The sequence below is a fragment of the Monomorium pharaonis genome, chromosome 4, assembly GCF_013373865.1.
Source record: "Monomorium pharaonis isolate MP-MQ-018 chromosome 4, ASM1337386v2, whole genome shotgun sequence".
NCBI lineage: Eukaryota > Metazoa > Arthropoda > Insecta > Hymenoptera > Formicidae > Monomorium > Monomorium pharaonis.
In genome coordinates this window covers 31599605-31614084 of record NC_050470.1, presented here as the reverse complement: position 1 = coordinate 31614084, position 14480 = coordinate 31599605, and the positions used below count along the sequence as shown (strand labels likewise).

Below are 14480 nucleotides of genomic sequence, written 5' to 3'. Positions count from 1 at the left end.
TAAGTACACTGTGTGATAATACTAGGTATACAAAGGAAAGTATCAAGAATCTGATGTATAAAGTATATCTGTACACAAACATTATAATATTTTTAAAAGTGTTATAAATATATTTATAAGTTATGTTTTATATATTAAAATTTACTATTAGATTAAGATTTGGAAATTTTTCTACAGAAGTAACATATGTATACGACGTGTTACTTCTCGAAAATGCAGAGAAAATCGAGAAACATAATATCTTTGAAGTGCTATTTCATGTATACTTTTTGCCAAAACTTTTTAGTTTTGTCTATGCTTTTAGCATAGTATTCACATCCTTGAATCATGCTGCATAATGGATTCAGAAAGGACAGATTTCCATTAGGGGAGAAACAGATTCAGAATTTTAGCACGTAACTAGGTTAATTAGGTAATTTTAATTTTAGAATTTATATATATATTCGTTCACCATTTTTATCTTGCACCAAAATACTTGCCGCAGAATGTTGATATGGATATTTACAGATATGTCATCAGGATTTAATCAAGACATTGGTATTTGCTTCAGTAAATTGTTCACTTATCGGCTTTATATCATTGTACATACATATTAGAATATCATATTTTGTAGAGACGTATAAGATGAAGATTATTAACGTTAAAGTATCAAATTAAACAAGTTTGAAAAACTAAATTGACAAATTCGTCAGGTATTAATTTCTTAAATTTCTTAAAATCACATTCATCGCAAAAGCGAAAATTAAATGATTATAGAATAAATTGAAACTTATAGTAGATATTTAAACTCTGCGTTCTTATTCGTCTGCTTTTCAGTATTTCCTTTCTCGCATCTCTTCTGTACGCATCTTGGCGACAGAATATTCTTATCGCGACAGGAAAAGAAATCTTTCCAAAGGTGCATCAGGTGTGCGAGCACGGACGCAAATGTGCGAAATAGCGAGCAATTTCTTCAGCTCAGGATTTAAATTTATAAAAACGCGAAAGTCAATGTGCAGTATCAAGCAGCTTATTGTCGGTACAACTCCATCGCGAGAATATTAATATATCTTTGTCTTCTCACGTTAAAACTGGTAAAAGTTTGTGAAATACTTTTAATTATTAGACCACTCCGTAAAGGAAAAAAATGTTTATCTTCCGTCAGAAAAAATTTTCATGCAAAAATTCAAGTTGACATAGATAGTTTAAATTGTTAACAAAAGAATTACTTTAAAAATCAATCATTAATTTTAGAAAATCATGACCTTTCTCTCTTCTACTTTAGACGCAAAGCTATTACATAATATTTCTAAAAAAATTTAAACTTTATTAAATAAAATCCTAAAATAAAAAAGTGCTTAGAAAAAATATTCATTACAGTGTTCTGACTAATGATATAGGTAATATAACCGACAATATAAAGCTGGGACAAATTTTTCTTCCACTTTAAAAGAATTCTTCCCATTTGAGCACGAAATTGAAGAGCAAGCTGGAGAACCGCCGAGGCATAATCCAATGTCATTTTCGTTGAATAAAAATTATTTACGCTTTCCGTCGTTTGTGAGATTTGCGCATTTACATTTTGACGATCTATCGGAGTAAAAAAAAGTTGATTGTGATTCAGCAAGAATTTCAAACCAATAATCTTCTTGACGTATAGCGATATGGCGAGCCGCTAATACAAAAGTGAATACACACGAAATAACGAGCAATCCCGCGAGCAGCGAATGAAAATTCATGAAAATATGAATAGTAAGGTTGGCGTGAGTGGAAACAGACCGTATGTAACTAGACAATGCGAACTGAAAGCAGAATTCGTCGAAAAAGCCGGAAATCCGTGGAACGTTCCCAAAGGAGATACCTATCGTATATGACAATACATTGTTTCAATGGCGGAAAAGACAGAAGTAGCACTGACGCGACCCTGTGATTGGATCACAGAATCTTGTTGAACGTCAAAGATATAAGCTGAAAAATTTCTTATCGTAACGCCAAGAGGGTTGTCGATTGCCTTAGATAAGCATCGAATAAATATTCATATAACTAAATATGTGAACATACATGTGAACAATGAAAAGCATGCGTAGAAATTTCACATTCTCATTCAACATTAAAAATATGCATTTGTCCGCCGTCTACACCTACATATACTCTCAGCAAGATAAAATATTATTTCGGAGAAAAAACTCATTGAACACATCTCAAATTTCTAAACTCTTTCTTCTCATCTAATTAAATAATTCATCGATTGTTGAAAAAGAGGATTCTAAAAAGAAAAACAAGATAATAAAAAGGAAAATGATTCAGTACATTTGTCATTCAATTTATAATACGTAAACTTTCGCCATTTTTGTCTGACGTCTTTATCGTATGTATATAATATACATGCCGAAACACATTACCTGCGCGCAAATACATAGCGCGTGTGCTTGTGATAAATTGATTGCTTTCAGTTTTGTGCGTTCTTGTGGCAGAAAGAGGATGATAGGACAAATGAGGATGGAAATAACCGGTGCGAAAAGCCGGCAAGAAAAAATGAGGGTGTTAAAGGCAGACAAGTACTTCACTTCTGAATGGAAAAGTAGAAGAATTGGAGAATTGTTCCGGTATATTAGGCCTTTCAACTTTTTCTTTTGTAGGAGTTTTAGAAGTTTTTGTTCGAGTTTATCATGCTTTTCTTACAAATATATTTCATCATTGCTCGATCGTGTAGCAGTTCGTAAAGCTTTTGTAATATATATACATATATAGTAAATTTTTTTGAAATAAATAAATACCGATTACTGATAGGGGAGAATTATTGAACGTGTATCAGGCGCTTAAATTGTGCCTCATCAATATTTTATATTTTTGTTATATATATAAGCAATTTAATAATAAAATATGAAATAGATCAAAAATAAGTAATATAGTTGAAAACTTGTTTTGTGTGTGCTCACAACATTGATGAAAGATTAAACATTGCAATAATAGGTATCTGAAACATCAAGTTACAATTTCCAACGTTCATTTGTGCACAAATCAGTACCACATGAGAAATGTAATAAAATGTAAGTATTTAACTAGTATGCATTTGACATATTTTCCATCTACGTAAATAATAACGCGTTGGATAAAATTGATTAGCTATTTAAAAAATTCTGCAAAATATAAACAACCAAGGATATATTGTGCATCTTATAGCCGGCAGATTGCTTTATTTATTTATCTTAACAATAAACAGATGGCCATTTACGTTCGATATTTAAAACATGTGGCCAAAAAGAACTGATTTATCGGCGCTCCATATATACGCATATCGAGCGTTTTGGAATGTTAAAGGTTAAAGTATGCAATTTCGAAGCGGAGTTGCAAACGGCCATCCGTCCTACTTCCTTTATGTTTGCCGGACATTGTATAATTAGGATTGGATGGAAAATTGGGGCAAGTGGTGCATTGGAAGCTCTTCGTTTGCACTGACTGACGACAGTGTCAAGGGCAAGGTGATATGCAAAGCGATTAGTGTTGTTTGAATGAGGAAATGGAGGGGAATTATGTACACTATGACTACTTGTACTTGTATGAGTTTATCTTAGAATAGATGGCGATAGATATCATCGAAGTGTATTATCCACTGAAATTATTGTAATTATAAATTATTACTCGTTTTAATCATTATTATTTTTGCTTTGCATGTAATTTGACTTTGTATCATAAAAAAAATAGCAATCTAGACATGTCCATGTTCTTATAGAATTGGTATGCATAGTATATGTTGATAAAAAACACCAAATACCATTTTTATTTTTATACCGCACATATCACATCGAATAATTTAATAATTTAATAATAATTTAATTTTATGTCTGGTTTAATTAAAATTCATCTTTTTTTATTCCTTTCTTAACATCAATCTTTTTTTTATTCATTTTCTTTCATCAATATTTCTTTTCATTTTTCGTTCTTGCCCTGTACGTCTGTGTATAGGGCAAGCATACTCTTTCTCTCCATTTCTCGTAATTGCTTTTTTTAAGCTAGCGTTATGTTGGGGGGGAAAAGACGAGAAGGATTGTGCATGTACGCTTTCAGCTCATAAATCTCCGTCAGCTGGTGTATTGAATGAGCGAGTATATGTGTAACTGAAAGATTACGTTTTCGGAAGGTGTATTAACGTAGGATCGTTAATGTAAATCTGTCATCCGTGAAAGCTAATGTGAAGTTCATACTCTATGTTCCTCTCTCTCTCTCTCTCTCTCTCTCTCTCTCTCTCTCTCTCTTTCTCTCTCTCTCTCTCTGACATTACTATAGGACAAATGACATTTATTATTGGCATTTAATTAACGACTCATTTAATTGAATTGTCAATTACTCATAAGAATCAGAGAGTTTTACGATTGTTCTTAATATTATATTTTCTTTTTCAATATCCGTATAAAAATATATTCAATTTATTATTATAATTTATATTAATTGAATATAAAATTTGACGCTGGTTCAGAGAAATATATTTTTTCAAAATATAAACTTTTTAATTATACTGTAGGTTCACATTAGTAGTAGAAAGATACAATGTTTTTACGTGTATATACCATACAACATATATACTTTTTAATTTTGTAGAATTTTAGTTCTAATACTGGCCGATGATTCATTTAAAAGAAGAATTTGAATAAGGATAGCGCTTCTCTCTTGCGCTTCTTACAAGTTGCTTCTTTGACGTTTCGATTCTCTTTGTCAAACAACTATTGTGACACTAGAATGCCTAGCCAACGTTGACGCCAACGCTTCATCCAACAGGAATGAAAATGAGAATGAAGAAATTAATTTTGGTTCGTGGCAGATGGACGATGATAACAGAAATATAACAATAATATAGTGTATATTGTCTGCTACAATACGGACATTGCGGTCCGCTGTGATATATGACATTGACTTTAATACTTTGCATATTCGTTATATGCGTGTAGTTATAAATGTCCAATGTGATCTTTAATTTTATATTGAATTTCTGTTTTTTTTTTGTATATTATTTAATAATCTATTGTTTTTTACAAAACTACTTCCCCCCCCCCCCCTCTCTCTCTCTCTCTCTCTCTCTCTCTCTCTCTCTCTCTCTCTCTCTCTCTCTCTCTCTCTCTCTCTCTCTGTGTGTGTGTGTGTGTGTGTGTGTGTGTGTGTGTGTGTGTGTGTGTGTGTGTGTGTGTGTAAAATCAAGGTTTTTCTTTGTAGAGAATAATAAAATGTTGATATTCTTACATATTTTTTGAAATTAAGTAATATAATATTTAGTAACGTTGAAAACATTGATTAATACTGATAAGACTATAAAATAAATGCTTTTTACCGCGTTTTATTGACTTCAGAAAACCATAATGATTATAAAAGAATTTCAATACTCACTTATGATGAAAAAGAAATGAAATGACGTAAAAACATAGATACACAGTGACACGTAATTAAGATCGGGAATATTCGCATTACTTGAGAAAGAACTTACGAATGTCGGTGAAGAGAAAAAAGTTCCGGTGTGCACGATTGTATCGAGAAAATTACGTGCTTTGTAAAAAAAGAAGAGGAAAAAACCTACACGTTGAGAAATAATCAATGGCACTGTCAGAAACAGATGAAAAGTTTTTGATATTAGAGTCGCTACAGCAACAAAAAGAACGGTTTGACAGAGAAGATAGACTGTTGAACGCACAAGTCTACGTATAATATACACGACCTGGATTTCGATTATTCACTCGTTTCCCTGTATAAGGGTGTTCCTTTCCATTGAGTACGTCTTTTCCCTATCCTTTCTCTTCTATTTTTTTAATACGGAAAAACGTAATAATGTAGCAAAATATCTAGTAGTGATGAAGAGAATATGAAATGATATGGAAATATATGATTCGCCATTTTATCTTTACGAGAAATGCCATATTGCTTGAAATGAAAGCTGTAACTTCGGTATTGCCTGGAACTGAGTAAACGAGCGACAAGGTACATTTTATGAATAATACCCAAAACTCATTGAGTCGTGTGTTTAGATTACGTAATATCGCTTATGTAATTATGTAATATCATTATGTAATTCGCTTGTTTAAATATATGTTTATCGCTGAATACAATAATCATAATCTTCTATATTATCATCGAGCAATAAATTTTATATTCTGCTCTCGACAACAATCAGAAATTACATTCAAAGAATTATTTTTAACCTATGTATATTAAAAGTTATACTGCGATAATTTTATGACGATTTTACATACAGATTATAAAGATAAAAAATGTATGTAATTTTCAAAATTGGATTTAATGAGATTATCGTAGTACTACCGTAATGGAGGTTAGTACCAAACGTAAATTATTTTTTAAAACGTTTTACGTAAATTATTTAAAAAATTTATAGTTTATAGTTTTATATTTTTTTTACCAATTTGAAGAAAATTATGTTAAATTAAACAAGCATGAATGAACAATATTCTCTTCAGAGTTATTTCTAACTCTACGTGTCGTATTCAGGTCTCTAAATTATGCAGAATTCTCGTAATTTTATTTTTATTTTCCAGCTTATTATACAAGTAGTAATTAATCTTAATGAAAGTATTTCCTGCTAGCTAGTTTGTTGATCTGATTGTACAAGGCAACGTTGCTGTTGCATTTATAGTTAATAAGATTTGCTCAGTAACTGCAGATTTTATATTCTATTCAAATATATTCCGCTGCTCTCGCGCATTTGCTTTTGTTAATTCAATATACAGTTATCTCTGTAGACTAATCACGCTGTGGTCTTTTATGCAAATGAAATATAAGTTAATCGTTTCATTTTCACAGAATTATACATAAAAATTAATTTTTTTATATAAATAGAAATACAAATAATAAATTTAATATATTGTCATAGAATATCTTTCGTTTTTAGTAGTTTTTTCTATGGTAGTCTCTTTTTCATGAGAAAGGCTTCTCTCTTAATTAAAAGTGTGTATTATCCGGTGCTACGGTATAATAGAAATATAAATTTAGAGATACAAAAGAGAAAGAAAACATGAGAGAGAGAGAGAGAGAGAGAGAGAGAGAGAGAGAGAGAGAGAGTTGTGACAATTATTGGATAATTATAAGAAAAATATTCTTTGATATTTTCCACGTAGATCTTTTTATTCACATATTTTTATCATTATAACATAACATGTAAATTAAATTTTCCGTACATCTTTGTATACGTATATATCGTTAAACACTGGGCTACAAGGTTGCGAATAAATTACCCTACGACGGTTAAGCACAGAAGAGCCACGGGGAGCAATAAAGGTGTATCTAAGGTTCCTTGATTTGAGAGTCAACGAAAATCGAGAGAAGCGCAATGTCGTCCAAGATTGAAATACTAAATCTTCGTAAGAGCGAAAGTGGAGCACGCGGATAAAGAAAGCGGAATAGATAAACAAAATCATATTTATTGATAATCCATGTATGTATGACAGTAATATCTCCCTCTCATATCATTAATTATATCTATCGAGATGTTTAATTCATTTTGTAAAATATTAATTAATTGGAGAGAATGGTGGAGGTACACCACAGATCATTTTATGGCGCTTGTCAAATAAATTAGTTTCGAAGTGCTATAATATGTGCACGTATCAAATGTAATGTACGATACACATGTATTACTTTATACAAATATAGATATATGTTAATTTGACATATGTGGCTTTTCCAGTTAACAATATTTGTACAATATTAATACTATTTATGTGTTTAATTAATTGAAGCCTAATTGAAGCCTATGAGATTTCAACGACTTATTTTGTCATGTAAATGTTCTACAAGAGAATCAGTATTGACTGTTTACTTGAATAGAAAAAAACTGTGTTCGACGTCCAACAGGCCTGCTTATGAGCAGCTTCTAATAATTGTTCTTTTTCTTCTTCTTTTTTGCGAGGAGGGTGGGGGCAATTTGATGCGGTGGATAGCGGCGGTTGGGCCGCTATGGAGTTTGCCAGGGAATTGTGGTCGGCCCGACTTGCCGGCGGGTGACGGCAATTTCGATTCTACCGAGAGTACACCGCGATCGCGATACGTCGTATGGAGAACAATGGTCCCGGTCCCGAAGGAGAAAAACAAGACGCGGTGGCCACGGGGGAGAAACGACGATAATGGAGAAGAGAGAAAAGGAGAGCGACGGAGAGAGTATGATACGCAGGCGCGGCCATGCTGTTCCAAGGACGGGAAGAGAAAAGAACAGGAATGAGAAACGGGGTGGGAAATGGATTGCGGAGGCTGGGGATGAAAGGACGTGAAGCGGTTAGAGAAAAACGGCGCGACGGCAGGGAAGGATATCGCGAGACGAAAAGCGAGTCTCGAGATGAAGCGACATGGTGACACGATGAAAAGTGGGAGAGAGGTTGTCTCTTTCTCTTTTACTTTCCTAAGCGAGTCTCGATTCAAAGGGGAATTTAATTTATGCAAATTTCTAATGCGCGAGCACTTTGCGGTTTACCCGTGAAAACTGATGCAGCGCGCGGCCGGGATTCATCGTCGCGCTCGAGGATGGCGAGTCGTGACATGGAGCCGGACGGGACCAGGACCGGCGTTTTTCGTTGAAAAACGAATGGCGCCGGGAAAGTGATGACGATGGAGACCGTTGATACGTGCCGCGGCATGGCGCCGAGCTTAAAGTGTCCGCCGCATTATCGCCAAGATGCGGCCGACCGCTTTAGGCATGCATGACCACGTAAGCGGGATGCGGCTAACGTCAGCTTCGCCGCATTCGTCCCATTTCTCGGTCCATTTCCATTAATTTCCGCATTGTCGACGAAAAAAGGATGCAACATGACGGGATGTGCGCGCGCTACTGTATCCTTATAAGATTTATTACGGTAGCTTATTCACGCTGTTTTAAATTTAATTTTTCGCTCGAATTCATCAGTTGCAATGAATTAGTAGCGGCTATATTGTTGTTGTATTCGTGAAATTTGCATTATTTTACGGTAGTCATCAACTGCCTTTCCACGCTTCCGTAATATCGCGTTCAATTGTTGTTGGAAAATGTTATAATTTGCAATAACAATTGAAACCAGTAGTTTGCAGTGCTGTTGTGTAGTTGATTGAGATCTCGTGTTTGCGTTTAAATTTGCGTTTAGTATTATTGATAACATAAAGACAAGACATAAGACATAAGATGTTTTTACATCATGATGGAATACCGATAAAAACAAATTTATATAAAATTTCTGATCAGCTTTATATAAATAAGAATGTTAAATGGTATTCTATGTAGCGGTACTTAAAAAACTACGTGAATTCTGCCAACTTGGGTAATTTTCTCACATATTTTCACTACATCCTTTTCTATGAGAAACTTGGAAAAAAACTTAAATAGCTTTTCTTTTCTTTTACCATTTTAAATCCATCTCTTGCATTCGCTCTCATTCCAGAACAATTCTTATATGCTTCATCTGAAAAAGTTATTTATTTTATAAATTTTATTATTTGTATTAGCATGTACTCGACCTTTGAATTAAACGCGAAAAAAATTAGTCCAGTCAATAGAGACATAAAAGGGCTTTACCTTGCAAAAGGTCAAGGAAACTTTATACTTGGCATAATTCTTAGGTTTAGCATACTAATTAATACTCTGAGTTTTTGATCTTGAAACATTGCCGCTCGCGCCGCCATATTGGAAAAATGGAGCAAAAAATAACTTTTTCATGAATATCTCGTTTCCGGTGTGAGATACATAAAAAATAGTTATTATAAAAAATGTAGGGCATAAAATCCTCTACATTTTATGTTGAATAATTTTTTTCTTAGATTAATAGTTTCCGAGATACAAATACAGTATTTTTTCCAATTTGTTAGAATATTTCACTTTCCTATGAAAATTTAAGTTGGTTATTAAATTTTTTTATTTTTTACTTTTTTCCGCACCACCGTGGAAAAAATAGTGAACAAGATGTGAAAAAAATCATTTATTTTATTTTAGACGAAACTTTTTATTATATCAGAATTTATTCATTTCTCGCATAATGCTAGTGTAATACAACAAAATTTTTGATACGAGTGCATTAAGTCTGACATGTTGATGGCGTTGTTTGTAAGACAATGTTTTCATGTGATAATAATGGAAATACAGGATACCTTGAAACACAAACTGGAAAACAAAATTTGACATGCAGTTTCATAATTAAATTCTTGAATACAACTAAATTTTTTAGAATAATGTCTGCAAACGAAAGCTAGAATTTTTCTATTTAAATTACCTTTTTAACAAAAGAATTAAATAAACTTTTTTTTATAATTGTGCAGCAATAAATTTTTCGCTACTTGTGGATCGAAATTGGTCCTTTTCTCACCTGTCATTTCACACTCAACGATCAATATTTCGACGTACAAGTAACGAAAAATATTGTGTGCAATATGTGCGGATCAACTATTTCCTAACTTGTGCGATAAATGCACTCGAAGAAAATAGTCGACTTTTCTCACTTGTAGCACAAATATCTATTTTACATATTTTATATACACAAACAATTATTGGTTTAATATAAATACACTATTGTGAGAAATATACTTTGTATTAGTCTTTATAAACACCTTTCGATGATATAGAAAATAAAAACAAAAAATGTTTGTATGATTGAAGTTTAATAAAAGACGCGTTAATGGTAAAGTGTTAGTAAAGTTAGGAAAGACGGATTCGATCGAAAATGCGTAATGATTTACATGGAACAGCAAGCAATATTAAACCTTTGAGGAACTACATACAGAATAATAAATGTTCTAGATCCTGCATATTTTAACAGCCAAAATGAAATTGCCTTTGATATATTTCTGAGATCTAAATCCTGAGACCTAAATATAGTTTGAGTTCTCCTTTCGTGCTAATACAAAACTGGAGAAATGCATGATGAGAAGACTGATTTGTTTCAAGCCAACGAATTTTTCATGAAATAAATTATGATGCTGATTACAATTTTAATGATGAATGAAATGAAAAACTTGTTAAACTCACAGTATAAAAAAACATATTGGACATAAAAGAAATTTAAATAGACAGAAACAATTTATATTTTTTAAACATTCGTTTAAACATCATTTATAAAGTGATTGTAAATTTTATTTTTAGTTTTAATTATAGTTTTAATTATTAAAGACTTGACAGATTTAGAGCTTCTCTTTTTATAAATTTACGATATATATTTCCGCTCTTTATTGCTATTTATTATAATCTTTTTATTGTTGTTTTATTATTTCAGATTTTGTAATTGTTTAAATTATGTATGATAAATTATTATAATCAGTTTAGTCACGAGGCAATTGCCAAGGTCATGCTACACGAAAAGAGAAATTTAATTACACATTTATAATTAATTAAGATCAATTAATATCAAATGTATAATTTTACTTGTAGAGATTCAAAACATTTTCGGAAGTATTCATTGTAAGATTATACATTGAAAGGTTATACATAATGTTTCAACATTTTTTACAACGTGCGTTTAAATTTACACTGAAAAAGAAGTAATATATCCAATAAGATATGTAATTGCGGGCTACAGATATACTCAATACAATAATATATGCTATTGTAGTATCAATATTGTACTTGCATTAAAGCAAATATTATTGTATTGAGTTATTTTATGTAGTTAGCAGCCCGCAATTACATATGTTATTGGTTATTTTTTTTTTTTCTACGTATTTATTTCAATTTTATATTATGCAACATTATTAATATATGAGAAGCTTACGCAACACTTATGCAATAATATATTGAGAAACATTATTTATTTGTAGAAATTCATTGATGATTATAAATATAATAACCACAGAAGAAGTTTAATATTTTGTAAAGAATAATTAAATCTTGTTAAAGATAAATGATTCGTATATCTTTGAATTTTTCATAATTTCTGTTACATTTTCTGTAGTTGGAAAAATAATAATTTTCCATATTACGAATAATATATAATATGTGCGCGTTATTGTCTGAACAATGAAGTATAAAATAGGTTTTTCATATATGCGCCGTTTATTTAGATTGAAAATATTTATATAATAATTATGTGAAAAGTTTAGTTGCACAAATGTAATATTAGCAAACATATTTCGAGTATTAATAAGTGTATACGTATACATTTGTTCATATAAAAACATACGAATGGAGAAAAGCGCACATTGCATTAAAACTTGATTTAATAACTTAATAAAACAATTTCGTGCAAACCGATTGAAGAAAAATAAAATTTTTATTTTTGCAGGCTAACAAATAAATTTATCGAACGCTTAGCCAGCGTTATTACGCAGAATAAATCTGGTTTGAACGAATTACGTTACAATAGAAATAAAGGACTAAACTTTATAGATACGGTGGAAAATTATTTTGTAATGTTACAATAACTTCCTGTACCGTGATTGTAACTTTCAATACGCACATATAAAAAAACTCCCGATTTACTAACCCAGTGTCTTTATTTGCATATATCTTTGGTTCAAATGCATCAATTTTTAACCAGTTTTTTAAATCAATAGTTTGAAGTCTAAAGAAAAAGAATATTCCAGTTAAAAAGCCAAAAAAGTTATAGCACAAGAGATATTTTGCAAAAACTAAAATTAGATCGGTTGAAATGCCGCAATTTCGAAAATTCATCCTCGTTACGTTAACCCAGTGTGCGTATTGAGGATTAATTGAGGAAAAAGAAATGCATTCAAGGTAACATTATGCATATGATTGCATTGTATCTTGTTTTGCATGGAGTACGAAAGAATATGGCAAAGACGCGATTACGGTCTCTGTGGGATTAGATAAAATTGCGCCGAAATGAGATATTTCTTTTCAGTGCTCTCTCGACGAATGTAGATTTACATTTTTCCTTATATACTTGTGTATATGAACCACCATATGCGACCTATGGATATAGTAAATGGACCGCTCTTCTCTGTTTTCATCTGTTTCATATCGTTGAATCGGTGAATGCAATTGTCCATCAAAGTTATCTGCCACCTTTCTTTTGCTGAAATCGTTTGCAACACTATTTTCGCATAATTTCGTTTATGTACAAGATATTTTCGCCAAGTGATTTAAATCACTACTACCGCTTTGTTCTCTCTTATCGAATACATTCATCTGTATAAAAGTTTAAAAAAATTTAAAAAAAAGGAAATAATCACGGTAAAATGAATATGAAACTTCTTCTCTTTTTCTTTCTCGGGTCATTGCATATGTGTACTGCAATCATCAATCGTAGCGTTTTTTTCATTCTCCTATTGACACCACAGTTTTTCAATTATTAATCGTGCCTGAAGTGGGGCACACTATGCGATAATCACAGTGTGCGCGCTTATAATACATCAAGATCAATATTACGTACAATATTATTTACATATTTGGACAATTATCATTTTCCGAATTTAAGACGAAAAGGATCTATTCTTAGAAGCGTAGATCCGTAAAAAGAAAATAATGATAATATATCAGAATTGTATATGATTGATTCGCACAGAACGGCTATTGAATGTTTGATTAATCTAACTAACTCTAACAATGTAATTAGTGGTAATCATATCATACATTAATGCTCTACCATAAGTTAACAGAAATTGCGCAAAGTTATAGTTAAATGCAATAACATCCGTAATCTTCTTGCTTTCGCGCTTCACTAGGTATCATAACTTACTGGATGTAATGGGATTTCAATTAGGTAAGTAGAACGTTTAAAAGATAATTACAGCTTACATAAATGCAAATGGACTTAATGTTATACGTTTCGTTAATTAATAGTATGATTCGTGTATCGTTGCAATATAAATAATGCCAGTTGAGGTTGACTAGAGAGAGGAAAGAGAGTTTATCTAAATTAAAAAGTTCGTAATCAATGGAGTTATGCATGTAATTTATATTTATCTCTTATATTATCCCACAGAGACCGTAATGAATATTATATTTATTAGAGTTTATTTTAATTTGCCCGCAATACAAATTGTATGCTGTTAAATTTGTTGTTGTATAAATTTATTTTTGCTTTTTTAAGATTTGTTTTTGTTAAAAAGGTGCAATTTCCATTTTTATTGGCAAAATAATATATTTTCTTATACGATGAATTTTCAAATGTAGTATTATAACTTTTATTATATCTTTTAAGTAATTATAATATATCATGAAGATAAAATTATTAAGGTAAATGTTGTATTATAATTACTTAAAAGGTAATTATAATACTACATTTACCTCAGGTCCATATTCAAAACACGCTTATACGGAGAATTTTATAGGAAAAATGATTATGGCAAATAGTAAGTGCAGACAAAGGAAGGAATTATAAAAATTTTTATTATGTTTTTCATCAAATTACCATAGTATTTACACTACTTATGGTATAATTCTCTGAAATTTTTTTTCGTGGTCTTTAGCTACTATCGTACATAGTAATTTTGATATAAAATTTTTATGCGTAAAGAAATGTTAACGCGTTTTTCATCATATTCTCCTTATCGTTTATTAGATATGAAAGAATAGAATTGCGAGTAAGCGCGTT

General features: G+C 31.3%; 1 protein-coding gene across 1 annotated transcript in view; it reads right to left on the bottom strand.

Annotated features, from left to right (window-relative positions):
• The window catches only part of LOC105839083 (alpha-2Da adrenergic receptor), an 87598-nt gene that overhangs the window by 6822 nt on the left and 66296 nt on the right, over window positions 1–14480 (bottom strand).